Genomic DNA, 13,215 nt, shown 5'->3' on the forward strand with positions numbered 1-13,215 from the left:
CAAAACAGATCCCTGTGGCACACCACTTAACACCATTCTCTCTTCAGAATAGGTTCCATTTACCATTGCACACTGTCTCCTATCAGTCAACCAGTTTGTAGTCCACTCCACAGTCTTTGCGCCAAGTCCCAAGCTTCTCATTTTATATATGAGCCTCCTATGCAGGACCATATCAAAAGCTTTGCTGAAATCCAAGTAAATCTTATTGAACGCTCTTCCTTGATCCAAATCTCTAGTCACCCCATTAAAAAAGTCAATTAGATTTGTCTGATAGGACCTTCTCCTGGTGAATCCATGCTGCTTCAGGTCCAGCAACTAACCAGTTTGTAAATAGGTCACTATCCTTTCCTTCAGTAGCATCTCCATTAATTTTCCCACCACCAAGGTGAGGCTAACTGACCTGTAGTTTCCAGCCTCTTCTGTGCTGCCATTCTTGTGAAGCAGGACCAGCACAGCTCTTCTCTAGTCACATGTCACCCCTCCCTTTTCCAGGGATCTATCGAACAGGTCTTTCAGTGGACCCACCAGCACATCTCTGAACTCCCTCAGTATCCTGGGATGTACCTCATCTAGCCCCATGGCTTTGTCCACTTTCAGTTTTCCAAGCTTTTCTTATACATTCTTTCTAGAAATGGAGTTTTGTCTTCCACACACACCCTGTTCTGGGTTTAGACCATGCATACTGACATTCTGCCCAGGGGCTCTGACCTGGAGGGCTAATCTCACTGAAGGTCTACACTGGAGGCTACCTGAGGGGCTTATCGACTGCATGCACACAGGACTACCTCAGGAGCTTACCCAATATAATTACTGGGATTATACTTGGGGGCTTGAACCCAGGAGCTTATTCCCTACACAAATAGCCACACACAAACTTTGATTCAGTATATCATGGTTCCAGGTACATAGGAAAATAAGTTTATTTGAGCAGTAGGAGAATAGAACAAATAAAATCAGATCATATAGAAGAAGAAATCTGAATCTGCCATTAGATATCCAGTTTCCTAGTCTCACAAGTTTCTTTTGCATTTCCTCACAATCCACTGCTCTTTTGTAATCTGTAAATTTTGTCACCTCACTCACTGTTCTCTTTTTCAGATCATTATGAATATGCTAAATAGCGCAGATATCAGTCAGACACTTGGGGCACTTCTCTTATGAACTTTCTCCATTTGGAAAATTGACCATTTAGTCCTATCCTCTATTTCCTGTTTCTTTCCCATTATCAAATATCAATAGAGGTGAGAAGGGAAAAAAAATTAGTATTCATTTTTCGATTGGTTTTTGGTAGGTTTTTTCCCCATGAATATCGGTTCATGGAATGTTGGACTCATTTTATTTGTGTAAAAAATAAAAATCAAACATTTAAAAAATCTGCCCCCTAAAAATGGCCAGAAACTAAAAAATGGAACCTCCCAAAACCTCTCACTCACCTAGAAAAATGCTGGTCCAAGATCCCCCCCAGCCCCCATTTACCTGTTCCAGTCGGGATCTGCCAGTGAGGCCTAGGCTCAGGCTGAAACCTCAGCCTTGCATAGGCCAAGGCCGTGGTAGGTCACTGCAGTTTTGGCCTTAGCCTATGCAAAGCCTTAGCCTTAGCCAGAGCACAAGTCCAGGCCAGACACTGCGGCACGGCCTGGAGGCCAGATCCTGACACTGGGGTCTCGATCCAGACCCAGGCCCAGTACCAAGGCTTGGCCCAAAGGCCAGATCCCAATGCCAGGACTTGGCCCAAAGACCAGGTCCTGACACATGGATCTTGGTCTAGGCTAGGGCCCTGGCCCGGGCCCAGATCCTACACTGCAGCCCGGCACAGAGGATGGGTCCCAACACTAGTGCCTCATCCTGGACCAAGACCCGACACCAGGACCTGGCCCAGAATCTGGGACCCAACGCCTGGACCTCAACCTAGGCCAGAGCCTGGGCCCAGGTCCGATGCTACAGCCTGGCCCAGAGACTGGGTCTGATGCTGGAGCCTCAGCCTAGATCCATGCCCAATGCCAGGGCCTGACATAGAGGCCAAGTCCCAATACCTGGACCTCAGTCTAGGGTCAGGCCCAGACCCGGATCCCAGACCTCAGAGCAGCTTCGATGCATCCAGCATCCTCTTCTTTTCTTCTTCATCTGATACTGCGCCAGAGGGTTGGACTAGGTCAAGGCACTGGTGTTGCACTCAGGCATAGGCTGCATCCCCTGCTTTGGATCTCACCCAATGCATTCTTTTAAAATGAATGCAATAAATATGGTTCATTTCATTTGGGGGGCCCCGAATGAAACGAATCAGCCTTATTTGTCACATTTTGCACATTCATTTTAAATTAATGGACATCACTAATTATCAATCCATAACAGGACACTGCCTCCTCTCCCATCACTTCACAATTTCCTGAGGAGTCTCTCATGAGGGGCTTTGTCAAATGCCTTCTGAAAACCCAAATACACTAGATCAATCAGATCACGTTTATACACACATTCATTTACACTTTAAAAAAATCTAGTAAATTAAGAACTGGAGAAAATAAGACATGGCATGCCATTGTGTTAGTGTAGATGAAAAGCAGTTAGGAAGAATATTCAGGGGCCAGTTGATGCAAGCATTTGTAAACAAATGTGTGCAAGCAGTTTTTCTAGGATAATTTTCAAAGTAAAAGTATAAAATTGGTGTAAAGTCTGCATGTAATTGACATTTATTCTATATGGGCAGTTACAAAATTACTTCTATGCAAGACTCCAGCACCCTTTCTATAAATCTATATTGGAAAGCATTCCCAAAGTCCTGCCTCTGCATGCTTTAACTTGTTAGTAAATATGTGAATAATAAACATTCCCACATGAAATGTTAGATATCCTTTAAAAATAAATCCTGCTGTTGAGTACTACATTAGAGGCAGAAGGTATCTAAATACTCTTCAGGCCTATATGTCTGTATTTTATTGCATTGCTCTGATGTTACAATAAGGGGTAGGACAGTCTACAAATATTTTAATAATCAAATAAATTAAATATATTCTACAAATACAATACAATAAACCACTGATACTGTTGAATAGTGATTTACATTGAACAAAATATTTTTATCATCCAGAAGATGGTGTACATGAGTCAATGCTCAGTAGACTTAGAAACATGCTAAGAAAACAGAAGAGCTAAGTTTAAATCATCAACAGTATCAGAATTCAAGAAAACGTGGAAGAAGCACAGAGGATCTCTGAGGGAGAGGAAGGGACTGTAAAGCTTATTAGGAAATGTGGATACATAGTCTGGATGGACTGTATGGCCTTTTTCTGTCTTCATGTTTTATGTTTTTCTGTCTTCATGTTTTATGTTTCTGTGTTTGAACACCAGCTTGGGAATGCAGCAATGATAATTCATACAGACTGGGTAAATGTATCATCGCTACATGCTAGAGATATAAAGTTCCTGGATGGAATAAATTACACTTTTATGGAGCAATTGGTTCAGGAACTGACAACACAGGGAGCAATTTTAGATCTAATTCTCAGTGGAGCACAGGATTTGGTGAGAGAGGTAATGGTGGTGGGGCCGCTTGGCAATAGTGATCATAATATGATCAAATTTGAATTAATGACTGGAAGGGGGACAGTAAGCAAATCCATGGCTCTTGTGCTAAACTTTCAAAAGGGAAACTTTGATAAAATGAGAAAAATTGTTAGAAAAAAACTGAAAGGAGCTGTTGCGATCCCCCCTGCTGCTGCGCTGCAGGAGGTCTCTTACCTTCCTCCAGAGGCTGCTCTGAAGCCAGGGCCTCGCCTGCGCATCATCCAGGACTTGCTCCAGGGCCTGAGAGGCCTAGCTGCTCCTGAGGCATGCCGGTGGCTTGCAGCCTCAGTGTTTGGACTTCCTGTTGGGCGACGCCCTTCCCTAGGGGCTGGCCCGCAGCTCTCTACCCTAGTTATAGGACCAGCGGTGGGCGGTCCTGGCAAGCTCCTCCCAGGGAGTTGCCTTCTTCCTCCAGTATTTAAGGACTTTCTGTTCACTGTGTCTTTGCCTTCGGATCAGGTCCTACAGTCGTCTGTATACTTGCTGATCCAGGTCTTCCGTGATCACTTATGCTTTGATGGATCCCTGTCCAGTGTCTCTGCCTAGATGTTTGTTCCTGTGCCTGCCAGCCGAAAGGGCTTCGGATGTGAGTATCCCAGCATCGGAGTTCCTGTTCGCCTGGGTCTTCCCCGCGCCCTCCTTCTCAGCGTGGTCCGCGACCAGCCTTCCTAGGCTGTGTAGGGCGCGTCTGGGACAGGGTGGTCCGCGACTCAGTCCCACAGGCGGGCTGAGTAGGGCGCCCTGATGGACAGTGCAATGTTCCCGTCCAGCCTTGTCTTCAGTGTCTGCTTCAGCCCTTGTCCGGTTGTCTACCTGTCTCTGCCTTGACCTGGTTCCTGAGCCTTCTGTCCTGTTGGGCCCTGGAGTGGCCAACAGGAGGGATTCGTCCCACGGGCTCTTGAGCTTCTGCCAGCCGAGGGGGCTTCGGATGTGAGTATCCCAGCATCGGAGTTCCTGCTCGCCTGGGCCTTTCCTGTGTCTCGCTTCAGCCCTTGACCTGATGTCTCCGTCTTGCTTCAGCCTGCTTCTGCCCCGTTTGATGTCTTCTGTTTAAGGACTCTGTCTGCCCTCGCCTCTGTCCGGCCTGCTGCCCATTGCCGTTCCCTGCGGCAGGTCCGAAAGGGCCGGGAACAGTCGGAGGACCGTTCATTAGTCAACTTCCCCGTGTTGGCTACCATGGGCATGCAGGTCCGGCTGAGGGTCGGACTTCCTGCTTCTGTTCCTGCCTGCCTGGCTCACCATGCCTGCTCAGCTCACCTCCCACGGTGTGGCCTTGGGCTCCTCCTGGGGTCCTGCCGTGGCCCAAGGGCTCACCTCCCGCCCGAGACGACCGCGCCCGCACGCGCTCGCATCAAGGAGCAGCTACAAAGGTAAAAAGTGTGCAAGAGGCATGGTCATTGTTAAAAAATACCATCCTAGAAGCACAGTCCAGATGTATTCCACACATTAAAAAAGGTGGAAAGAAGGCAAAATGATTACAGGCATGGTTAAAAGGGAAGGTGAAAGAAGCTATTTTAGCCAAAAGATCTTCATTCAAAAATTGGAAGAAGGATCCAACAGAAGAAAATAGGATAATGCATAAGCATTGGCAAGTTAAATATAAGACATTGATAAGACAGGCTAAGAGAGAATTTGAAAAGAAGTTGGCTGTAGAGGCAAAAACTCACAGGTCAAAACATTTTTAAATATATCCGAAGCAGAAAGCCTGTGAGGGAGTCAGTTGGACCATTAGATGATCGAGGGGTTAAAGGGGCACTTAGGGAAAATAAGGTCATCACGGAAAGATTAAATTATTTCTTTGCTTCGGTGTTTACTGAAGAGGATGTTGGGGAGGTACTCGTACCGGAGAAGGTTTTCTTGAGTAATGATTCAGATGGACTGAACCAGATCACGGTGAACCTAGAAGATGTGGTAGGCTTGATTGAAAAACTGAAGAGTAGTAAATTACCTGGACCAGATGGTATACACCCCAGGGTTCTGAAGGAACTAAAAAATGAAATTTCAGACCTATTAGTAAAAATTTGTAACCTATCATTAAAATCATCAATTGTACCTGAAGACTGGAGGATAGCTAATGTAACCCCAATATTTAAAAAGGGCTCCAGGGGCGATCTGGGAAACTACAGACCGGTTAGCCTGACTTCAGTGCCAGGAAAAATAGTGGAAAGTGTTCTAAACATCAAAATTATAGAACATATAGAAAGACATGGTTTAATGGAACAAAGTCAGCATGGCTTTACCCAAGCCAAGTCTTGCCTCACAAATCTGCTTCACTTTTTTGAAGGAATTAATAAACATGTGGATAAAGGTGAACTGGTAGATGTACTGTACTTGGATTTTCAGAAGGCATTTGACAAAGTTCCTCATGAGAGGCTTCTAGGAAAAGTAAAAAGTCAAGGGATAGGTGGTGATGCCCTTTCATGGATTGCAAACTGGCTAAAAGACAGGAAACAGAGAGTAGGATTAAATGGACAATTTTCTCAGTGGAAGGGAGTGGGCAGTGGAGTGCCTCAGGGATCTGTATTGGGCCCCTTACTTTTCAATATATTTATAAATGATCTGGAAAGAAATACGACGAGTGAGGTAATCAAATTTGCAGATGATACAAAATTATTCAGAGTAGTTAAATCACAAGCAGATTGTGATAAATTGCAGGAAGACCTTGTGAGACTGGAAAATTGGGCATCAAAATGGCAGATGAAATTTAATGTGGATAAGTGCAAGGTGATGCATATAGGGAAAAATAGCCCATTCTATATTTACACAATGTTAGGTTCCATATTAGGTGCTACAACCCAAGAAAGAGATCTAGAAGTAATAGTGGATAACACATTGAAATCATCGGTTCAGTGTGATGCGGCAGTCAAAAAAGCAAACAGAATGTTGGGAACTATTAGAAAGGGAATGGTGAATAAAACAGAAAATGTCATAATGCCTCTATAGCTCCATGGTGAGACCGCACCTTGAACACTGTGTAAATTCTGGTCGCCACATCTCAAAAAAGATATAATTGCAATGGAGAAGGTACAGAGAAGGGTGACCAAAATGATAAGGGGAATGGAACAGTTCCCTATGAGGAAAGACTAAAGAGGTTAGGACTTTTCAGCTTGGAGAAGAGATGGCTGAGGGGGGATATGATAGAGGTGTTTAAAATCATGAGAGGTCTAGAATGGATAGATGTGAATCGGTTATTTACTGTTGTGTCTGTCGCTTCTCAATGCCCTCTCTCCGCCCTCCTTACCTCTTTGGTGATTCCCTCTTCGCCCGTGGGAAGTTTGGCTGCCGCAGTGTCCTCCTGCTGAAGTCCTCCGGTGTCCCCAGACCGGCTAGACGCTGCAACCCGCCATATTTCCTGGAGGCCTAGGGGCGTGCACGTGGCGTGGCCTCGACTGAAGTACTGGCATTGGTGTGAACCTCAGGGGTGTTCCCCTGAGATGACGTCATCTGCTACGGATATATAAGGTCTTAGAATTTGCTAACAGATCGAATTAGCAAGGGTTCGGGTTACTCTACCTAAGCTACTCTGCCTCCTTGGACTTACCAGAGGTACCCGCTCCTCGGGGGCATCGCTCTCTCTCTTTATTTTCAGTTTGCAGTTTGGAAACGGTATTCGCTCCTCGAGGGCCCACGTTCGCAAACTTGTTCCTGTATTGCTTCTGTCTGGAAGTCATCACTGCCTGCTACATCTGTGAATTACCATCGCTCTCTCAGAGCTTTCCCTGGAACCAGGTACTCACTCCTCGAGGGCCTATTCATTCCAACTCCTGGGCTCCTATGAGACCACTGTGTGAGTGTTCTATCAAGGTTCCTTATCTGAAATCTGCATACCCTGCCTACTCACTATATTCAGTTTCTCAACAGCTCAGCCATCCATGGATCACTGTTCCAGTACCTGAGGGACTACAGCCCTGCCGGGTACACCAGCTCACTACTGCCACCTCTGGTGGTTCAACATATTGTTTAATAAAAGAACTAGTGTGTGTCTGTCTCTATACTCAAGCCTGACCAGTGGTCCCTCTTGGGATCTTCCCCCGAGGGCGTGGTCATCTGCCACCGGTCCAAGGATCCACCCACTCTCTAGCATATCTGATGGCTAACTTCCTAACAAATTGCTTCTCCAGTAGCTCCGTTAATAACATATTGCTACTCCCAGCTTTATCAACAGAGCTCTAATAACATTTACTCTTTCAGATAATAGAAAGACTAGGGAGCACTCCATGAAATTAGCATGTGGCACATTTAAAATTAATCGGAGAAAGTTCTTTTTCACTCAACGCACAATTAAACTCTGGAATTTGTTGCCAGAGGATGTGGTTAGTGCCGTTAGTATAGCTATGTTTCAAAAAGGATTGGATAAGTTCTTGGAGGAGAAGTCCATTACCTGCTATTAATTAAGTTGACTTAGAAAATAGCCACTGTTATTACTAGCAGTAGTAACATGGAATAGACTTAGTTTTTGGGTACTTGCCAGGTTCTTATGGCCTGGATTGGCCACTGTTGGAAACAGGATACTGGGCTTGATGACCATTGGTCTGACCCAGTATGGCATGTTCTTTAGATAATAAATGTATACAATATCATGGAGCTTCCTAAAGTTATATGAGCTTTTGTGGGATACTGTAAATATTTTACAGATACTATAGTGTGTATCCATTGATTTGGAATAGGAAGGAATAGAAGTGAGATTTTGCACCTCTTTCATGGTTCCCAAATCTTCCCTCTCCCCACTAACTTGAACATTTTCACCAACAGACATAACATAGTTTATAGTTTATTACTTTTTATATACTGACATATCAGAAAATCCATCACATCGGTTTACAATGAGTAAACATAAAACAGTGAATATAAGACACTCAATAAATATTATTAAACAGTTAAGAGAACAATTCATAATTCTAAAATGGTACTAAAATTATCAAAGTAATATAAAATAAATGCTAATGTCAATACAATACATTATTTTAAGCAAAGAACAATAAAATAGTAGACATAATCGGTTATCTTAAAAATTATATTAAAAAATATATTTTTATATTTTAAATATATTTTAAAAATATATTAAAAATTAACATAAAACATAAAATGTGCCATACTGGGTCAGACCAAGGGTCCATCAAGCCCAGTATCCTGTTTCCAAAAGTAGCCAATCTGTCACAAGTACCTGGCAAGTACCCAAACATTAAATAAATTCCATTCTACTAATGCTAGCAACAAGCAGTGGCTATTCCATATTGATTAATAGTTTATGGACTCCTTCTCCAAGAACTTTTCCAAATCTTTTTTAAACCCAGCTACATTAGCTCCCTTAACCACATCCTCTGGTCTAGCATTTAATTGTGCATTGAGTGAAAAATAATTTTCTCCTATTTGTTTTAAATGTGTTACTTGCCAAATTCATGGCATGAACTTAGTCATTCTATTATCTGAAAGAGCAAATAACTGATTCACATTTACCCATTCTAGTCCTCTCATGATTTTATAGATCTCTTATCATAGCCCCCCTCAGTCATCTCTTCTCCAAACTGAATATCTTTAACCTCTTTAACCTTTCCTCATAGTCTTAGTTTCTTTCTTCTATCATCCTCTTCTATCACCCTCTTCATCCCTATTCAACATATACCTCCTCCCACTTTGCCAACTCCTTTCAAACCTTGGCCTCTCCCACTACATCTATGCCGACGATGTGCAAATCCTTATCCCCATCAAAGAATCCATCTCCATATCCCTCAAGACCTGGGAAATCTGCCTCAATGAAATAAACCACCTCCTCACCAACTTACACCTTGCCCTTAACACATTGAAGACTGAGCCCCTCCTCATCTCCACACACAACAACACAACTCACACGCATGTTATCAATCCCCTTCCCACCCTAACCCCCTTCAAGCCCAACGCATGCAACCTCGGTGTAACCATCGACAACCATATGTTTAAAAACATAAATCAACTCCACATTAAAAGACTGCTTCTTCAAGCTACATGTCCTTAAAAAACTTAAACCCCTACTCCACCTTCACGACTCCCACACAGTGCTTCAAGTCACAATCTGCTCAAAAATCGACTACTGCAACTCCTTGCTTCTAGGCCTCCCCGCATCAACCCTTAAACCACTACAAATACTCCAAAACTCCACCGCAAGAATACTAACCAACACCCAAAAATCAAAACATATTACCCCAGTTCTTAAGGAACTCCACTGGCTGCCAATACCCTTCCAAATCTCCTACAAGCTCCTGTCCATTATACATAAAACCTTACACATTCATAACACACAATGGCCTGAGAAAAATATTCGCTTTTCCACTACCATGCGTCCAACCAGAATGCATACCTAGGTACTTTACACACTCCCTCACCTAAAACATTTCACCTTAACTCCACAAAAGAGTGAGCCCTGTCAATTGCAGGACCTACCCTCTGGAATACCATGCCCACAGACCTTCATCTAGAGCCATCCACACAAAAATTTAAAAAAAAAGCTAAAGACATGGTTCTTTAAACAAGCATTCCCAGAATAACCGCTCTACATACTAGACTTACCGTAGTAACTTCATTCCTCCCCTCAGACATTCCAGCTTCCCCCTCCCTTACTCAATTCTTTACCTCCATCCCTGCTCTTCACATCTCCCTCCCCACCCAACAATTCCTACCGCTTCAATACTATATATTTGCTCAAAGAATGCTATATCATTCTGCTCCAATAAAGTAACATATATGCTCAACTATGTTATGTAATTGCTCCACTCCCTCCCCACACCCTGTCTCAATAATGTTATGTATTAGCCCAAATATCAATTTTTTGTATTTTCAATATATATTTCCAATTATATTGCTCCATTTTCTCCCTCCCCCCTTCCCCCATCATTTTATCCCAAATTATTCTCTTTATTTGTACCCCTTTTATCTACCCCCAGCACCCCATGATAAAGAATACCTCCTACCCCTGTATATAGCCTAAATCAAGTTAAATGTTTTTATGTTATGCTACCCCCTCCAAGTTTTGCTCCCCGTTCTTAGTACAACGTTCAAGTTATATGTAAACCAATATGATGTACTCACGAATACCTGTATAAAAAGCCTTTAAATAAATAATTTCCCCTTCTTTCCCTACCTTGACTCTCATTTTTCTTCTTTCCACCCCTTTTTTCTCCCTTTACTTCCTCACTTTCCCCAATCTTCTCTTGCCCTCATTTTTCTCTGTCTTCCTCTCACTTCATTCGCTTTGATATCCTTCCCATTATTCTTCCCTCCTTCTTCCTATCCCACTCCATTCCCATCCCAGCCCAATTCAGAAAAAAAACACAACACAACTAAACAAAAGAAACCTGGTATAGCAAAGAGCTAAGATTTATCACTTTTTATTCCCTAATATTACTAGTAAAAATGTCTTAAAAATTGCAAATTTACGGGGTATGAGAACAGTTTCTAACCTGGGGATCTATCATCTAGAAGATGAGTTATGCCCTAGAAACATCTTAGCTCAGGAATGGCATGCTGTGTTCCCTACAAACTCTCATTATATAAATGCTACTCATGTTTAGGTTGGAGGGTCTCAGGGTTGGGAGAGGGTCCATGTTCAAGCACTGGCGGTTTTGCTAGTTAGATGGTTACACGTAACTGGCTAACTAGGAGCTTATATTCAGCAGCACAGTCATGTCACTGAATATACCCTGCTATCTCTCATGGTCAGGCAAGCTGGATTCAGGTATTCCCCCAGCAGGAATGGTACAGGGCTTCAAGACAGAGCAGAACAAGGTCATTTACCTAGCCAGCCCCTCTCTCCCTTGGGTTGAAGCCACAGGTTCTGGGGGCTGGCAGGACTTTCCTGGCATGGTACATGAAAATGGATGAGCAGAACAGGAACTGGCGACAAGGCTGGCATTTAAAGGGAGGGCTGAAACCGGAGATTGAAAGGAACTGATAAAAGACAGGAGCTAGGGACAAGGGCTGGAACTGGAAGCATGGACTGGCACTGGAGTCAGGCAGGAGCAGGAGACAAGCAGGGGCTGGAAGCAAGGGCTGGAACAGGAGGCAAAGCCATAGTGGGAAACAAGGGCTGGAACTGAAGGCCCACAAGGAGCAGTAGGCCACAGGGAGAAGTGGGCCAGACAAACAAGGACAGGACAGAACAAGAAAAGGACTGGACAAGACAAAACTAAGACGAAATAGGATGAGACTAGGATTGAACAGGACCACAAAATCAGGGCATTAATATTCAACCACAGGAAGATCCAAACTAATACAAAGCAAGGTACATATCAGATAAGACAAGGAAGCAACAGACAAGGAGGCCTAAGCAGGCCACAAGGCAAGGCAATGCAAGACTAGAAGGCACAAAGGCTACAAGGGAGGCAGCAAAATGAGGCAAGGAGGCTGCAGGGCAAGGCAAGAGGGTCAAAAAGGTCACAGGATAAGGCAAGAGGTCTAAAGAGGCCATGGGGGGTAAATTTCTTATTACATTTTTTCCAAAAATAGATGTGGTACAATGCCACATACGAAACGCAAGGCGAAAATTAAAGATTTTACCTCTACACCGAATCAAACAACGCGTCAGCCACGGATAGAGGAACTTTTCGCTGGCCTGTTGCAGCAAACGCCGGAGGGAGGGGCCACTGGAGGAGACGACGGAGAGCAGCCGTTGAGCCTTCTGGCCACAGAAACATCGCTGAGCCCCGGCGCGCCTAAAACCCCTGAGGCACTGCTTAAGAATCTGGAGCCGGATACTAACATCTCTGCACTGCTGGAGAATAAAACAGCTCTTCAGGTGGAGGAAGCCCAGAAAGGAGGGGAAGGATTCCCTAACTCCTCGGTGAGTTTAGATTCGTCTAACTCCAGGGCCCCACAGGCTGAAAGGCCTCAGGAAATCAATGAAGGTAACCATTTTCTAAAGCCTGTAATGAGAAAAGAAAGAGAAATACGTGTATTGTGTGAATCCTCACACTCCATAACTCCCATTGTGACTTTAGAACATATATTAAAAGCTATATCTGCAATGGAAAAATCCATAGCTTCCTTAACTACTACGGTTAAGGAAAGTATTGAACTGAATCATGGTTTAGAAAAAATGCTGGAGAAAATTGAATCAACATCTCTTCTGGAAAACAAGGTAACAGAAATAGAAAAGATCCAGATGAATTTGATCAAATCCGAGAACATTCAAATGACTAAAATGGAAAATTTGGAAAATCTTATTAAAAGGAATAATATAAGAATCTTGAATTTTCCTAAGATGAGATTATTGGCACATCGAGAGCTGCTTAGATGTTATTTTATTAATATCCTAAAATTTGCTGAACAAGATATTCCAAAAATAAAAAGAATATATTATATACCCCAGCCAGCAGAAAAGAAGTCTCAACTAGATCAAAGGGAGAATATGGAGGATTCTTATGATCTAACTAATATCCTGGAAAAATCCTTTGAAATGGAAGTGAAGGAGAGAGCCACTCTTTTTGTCCAACTTGATTCATCCGTACAAAGAGACTTAATTCTGAAATTGTTCTTTCGAAACCAAGATCAAAAATTTTATTTTTTTCCGGTAAAGGTCTTCCCTGACCTCACTAAAATAACTCAGTTAAGAAGAAGAAGATTCCTGGAAATGTGGGGGGAGGTTTTGGCTAGAGGAGGGAAATTTTTGTTACGGTTCCCCTG

The sequence above is a fragment of the Rhinatrema bivittatum genome, chromosome 2 (genome assembly GCF_901001135.1).
Source record: "Rhinatrema bivittatum chromosome 2, aRhiBiv1.1, whole genome shotgun sequence".
Taxonomy (NCBI): domain Eukaryota; kingdom Metazoa; phylum Chordata; class Amphibia; order Gymnophiona; family Rhinatrematidae; genus Rhinatrema; species Rhinatrema bivittatum.